Consider the following 5,000-nt stretch of genomic DNA (forward strand, 5'->3'; position numbering starts at 1 on the left):
ATATGCTTGTGCTTAATGGATAGAGCAGCACTAAAACACACACACGCACACACACACACACACACACACCTCTTATTTAATTAATAGAATTGAGCTGCTCCACACATATGGCCACTTTAATTACTGTAACATACGCCACCCATATATGTTCCGTGTTCCCCTGCAGACACACACACACACACACACGTGTACTCCGAGGCCACATATACACGCACACACACATGTTTGCTGGGCTGTCCTGACGTAGGAGAATGAGATTAAGCTGATAAATGATGATAATTAATTTCCTGGATTTAGTAGAGAAATCCTCAAATTAAACTCCCTTCAGGCTAGTCTCTCCAGAGAGGGAGGAGAGGAGAAGAAGGGAGATGAGGAAGGCAATGAGAGGAGAGAGAGGGAGGGAGGGAGGGAGGGAGATGAGTCGAATGGACAGAGAGGAAGAAGGAGGGAAGGACAGAGAGGAGAGGAAAGTAGAGGGGAGAGGAGAAGGAAGAGAGGGCGGGAGAGAAGAGAGAAGAAGTGAAGAGAAGAGGGGATGAGAAGAGAGGGAGAGAGGAAGGAAAGGAAAGGAGAGAAGAGGAGGGGAGACGGCGGAAATAAGGGGAGAGAAGAGAGTGGAGAGGGGGAGAGGACAGGGGAGGAGGAGAGAAGAAAAGGAGAGGAAGAGTGAAGAAGAAGGGAGAGGGGAGGCGAGGACATGAAACGAGGGGATGAGAGAGGGAGGACAGGAGTGAAGAGGAGGGGAGAGGAGAGGAAGGGAGGAGAGGAAGGAAGGGAAGACTTCCCTAAATAGCGTGCAGAGACAGAGCTTTATTTAGGCCTGCTTTGATTTGGCTTGATCTGGTTTGGGGATATTAGTATTCATTTACAGACTGCTATGGTTCCTGTAACATCTCTGTAATCAAGCATCAGCCTACATGTGGTTGTGTGTGTGGTGTGTGTGTGTGTGTGTGTGTGTGTGTGTGTGTGTGTGTGTGTGTGTGTGTGTGTGTGTGTGTGTGTGTGGTGTGTGTGTGTGTGTGTGTGTGTACATCTACCTATGTGCTTACTGAGGCTGTGCGCACTCTTTGTGTTTCTGTGCGAGTGTGCCTGTGCGTTTGTGTGTGTGAGTGCGCGTGCGTGCGTGTGCGTGCGTGCGTGTGTGTGTGTGTGTGTGTGTAAGGAGAGCAGCGTGTCAGCCTACACGCTGAACAAACCCATGAAAATTCATAAGGACCGAGCGACGCCTACTCACAAATACTAAAAATACTGGAGTGAGTCGAGTCGAATCGCAGGAGAGGAGCGAGAGGGGAGAGAGGGAAGAGGAGAGGCGAGAGAGGGGAGAGAGGGAAGAGGAGAGGCGAGTGGAAAGGAGAGGAGAGGAGAGAGGGAGGAAGAGATGATGCGAGGATAGGGAGGAAGAGGGGACGAAAGGACAGGGAAGAGATATGAGGGAGAGAGGGAGGGAGGGAGGGAGAGGAGAGGGGAGAGAGTAGAAGAAGAGAGGAGTCAGAGATGGAGAGAAAAAGTGAAGGAGCAAAGAGAGAGGGAAACAGTAGAGATATGGTGAGCAGGAGAGTGGAAAGGAGAGGGGGAACAACAGGAGAGAGGGAAGAAAGGGAAGAGAGAGGGGGTTCTCTCAACCCGCCGGGCTCCAACGGGAACACGAGGAGAGATAGTCCGACACGGGACTTCTATTCTCAGAATCACACGGTCAACCCTCTCCCTCTGTGTGTGTGTGTGTGTGTGTGTGTGTGTGTGTGTGTGTGTGCGTGTGTGTGTCTGTCTGTGTTTGTGCTAGTGTGTGTGTGTGTGTGTGTGTGTGTGTGTGTGTGTGTGTGTGCGCGCGTGTCTGTGTGTTCATCTCTGCCTCCGTATGAGAAGGAATCTGTCACAGTTATCTACAGACGTTTCCTGCTTAATTAACATTCACCACCACTCACATCTCAAAAGCCAATAGAGATTAGAGACACTTTGATCTACGGGGGCTCTGAGTGGAGACAGACACAGGCAGACATGGCAGTGCCATTGAAGAGGGGGGGCTGTGGGGAGGTGGGGGGTGGGGGAGGGGGTCCCTAAGGAGAGCAGTACATTAGGTACTACATCAGGTTCAAGCCAGGAGGTTTAGAGTTCAAGTTGTCATTAGTCTTGTCAGTATAAAGCAAGTATGTGAGTTGGATGACAAACACAATGAAGGCTTTAAGGCCTGATACCATCACACACACAGATTGTTTTGAAAAAATGTGCGTTATGAAAGTCTGTACGTCACCAACTGCGGAATGTACGCACAACTGGAGACATTCGTCGTTTTTGGAGACAGACGTCACTGTCACCGAGCAAAAGTCATTCTGAGCGGTAGCTAACGAACGGTAAATATGTTCTGATTTGACCCAAGGGTTACTAAGCTTCTAGGTACGGTACGTTGAGTCAATTACCGGAATTTACCGCTAATTAGCTCCCGCGATGACTCTTTTGCTAGCAGTCGTCATAACGGTGATGGTCTGTCTCCCAAAATGACGAGGATCTGCAGTTTTTTTGTTTTTTTTTCCACTCTGCAGTTTGTGACATATGGACTTAGCATAAACCGCTTTGGTCTGCCACTCTGAACCATCAGTTCCCCAAAACAAGTTCGGATGACAACAACTAAATGAACGAAATGATTTTCCACCCCTTGCGTTTTCCATTAAATGAGCATAGTTCGATTAACACATGGTATCCACACACACACACACACACACACACACACACACACACACACAGAGCAGCTCAACGTAGAGTTAATGAATTAGAGTCATGGACTGAGGCCCTGTTACCTGAGGGAAAGTAATTGAAATGACGTCCGCTAACGATGCTTTTAACCACGCGCGCGCGGCTTAGCCGGCCTATGTTTATGCTAATGCCCCTCTGTGCTAATCAGGGTATTTACGGTGGTTTCCAGGTGCAGAAAATAGAAGCGGAACGGTTAGAGTAAATTTAGCCTGAATGAACTGGCTAATGACTGCACTAATAGCACAGCAAGACACGGGGCTGGGGAAACACACACGCACGCACACACACACACACACACACACACACACATCCACACACATACACATACACACACACACACACTCTCAAAACTAACACACACACACACACACTCAAAACTAACACACACACACACACACTCAAAACTAACACACACACACACACACAAGTGTTTTTGGTCTGGTCCTGTAAGACTTGAGTTTTCACCTGAGTGGGCGCTAGGTGAGTGCAATGCTCAGAGGCAGAAACATGACGTCGGCCAAACCATCTCTCTCTATATATTTGACTCAAATATTTGAACAGCGTAACTCTCCCCTCGCTGTTGGCCCATCGCTGCCAGGATGTGTTTGTGTGTGTGTGTGTGTGTGTTTGTATGAGGGGTTATGTGTGTGTGTGTGTGTGTGTGTGTGTGTGTGTGTGCGCGCAGTTATGGTTGTGTGTTTGTGTGAGGGGTTGTGTGTGTATGCGCAGTTATGATTGTGTGTTTGTGTGAGGGGTTATGTGTGTGTGTGTGTGTGTGTGCGTTTGCGTGTGCCCAGAACTCTCCACGCTCACACCGTTTTGTTGTGTTTGTTATATTTTGTCTCTTCTATAAATGATGAAGCTCCACAAGGCGGACAGAGAAAGGCAAAGAGCACCCCCCCCCCACACACACACACACACACCCCTACCCACTGTCCCCTTCAGTACACACCAGCCCTATGTGACAGACTGGGAGACAGGAGGGTTCAGACTCATCATCTATGTATGCCTGTTTGTGTGTGTGTGTGTGTGTGTGTGTGTGGGGTGGTGGGGGGGGCGTACGTGATGTTTGCGTATCGGACTACAGGCTACGCTCTATCGATCAAGTTAGCTATTGACTACGTGTGCCAAGATCATTCGTTGACTTGTTTACGACGCCGAAAGTAATTGTTTTCGGATGCTTTTGTCCCATGGGTCAGGTGACTGGACTCTGGGCCTCTGTCACAGATCATGTGAGCGGACGTAATTGGACCGGAGCGTGGCGCAGGTATTCAAACCAGTGGAAGGCCTTCTCTTCCGCTCCAATTTCTGCTCCAATACCGCTAATGTCACAAGCTCAAGCTCACACCGGAATATGTCTGTCAGATATTCCAATAAATCCCGCGTGGAAACGTGTTTCGTCGACGGCGTGACGAAGCCGCGGCAGCCTTCGCCCCCCTGCGTTCCGCGCCGGTGTCACTTTCACTTTCATGACTGAGCAAATGATCTGTTTTCTCCTGACTTAACAAGTCATGTCCAATACGGCAGATAGTCCGATAAACAAAAAGATTTTTCTGGGAGTGTTGAGCGGGGACGTGCACAGATTTATGTAAGGGCAGGTGGTAGTTATTTTCCCCCTCAAATCACAAAGGATGGGGGGGTGGCGGGGGGCGAGGGGGAGGGAGGGAGCGGACAGCGAGCACAAGAGGCGCTCAATTCCGCTCACATGCAGTTCCATGCAAGTTGCCAACTGTGCTGCTCAACGAACAACCACACGCCGTTTCTTAAGGAACTTCACCTTTTCTGCCATTGAACTGCCACTCTGTATTCACTGTATATTCAGAAGGGGGTCTCCTCTCCACCAAGGTAAACACTGGGGGTAAAGAGGCCCCTCTACCAAGGTAAACACTGGGGGTAAAGAGGCCCCTCCACCAAGGTAAACACTGGGGGTAAAGAGGCCCCTCCACCAGGGTAAACACTGGGGGTAAAGAGGCCCCTCCACCAAGGTAAACACTGGGGGTAAAGAGGCCCCTCCACCAAGGTAAACACTAGGGGTAAAAGGGGGAGGTAAGTCTGTGTGAGGTTAAGATGAAGAATAAAGAGAGACAGACAGATGGACGGAAGGACGGTCAGATAGACACAGACAGACAGACAGACAGACAGACAGACAGAATGGTAGTTAGACATCAAAACAGATTGCAACACCTATGTAACGATGAAACAGACCAAAGTGTATCAGAGGAGAATATTCTGCTTGTAGTCAACATTCCCTT

The sequence above is a fragment of the Argentina silus genome (genome assembly GCF_951799395.1).
Source record: "Argentina silus genome assembly, chromosome: 22".
Classification (NCBI taxonomy): Eukaryota; Metazoa; Chordata; class Actinopteri; order Argentiniformes; family Argentinidae; genus Argentina; species Argentina silus.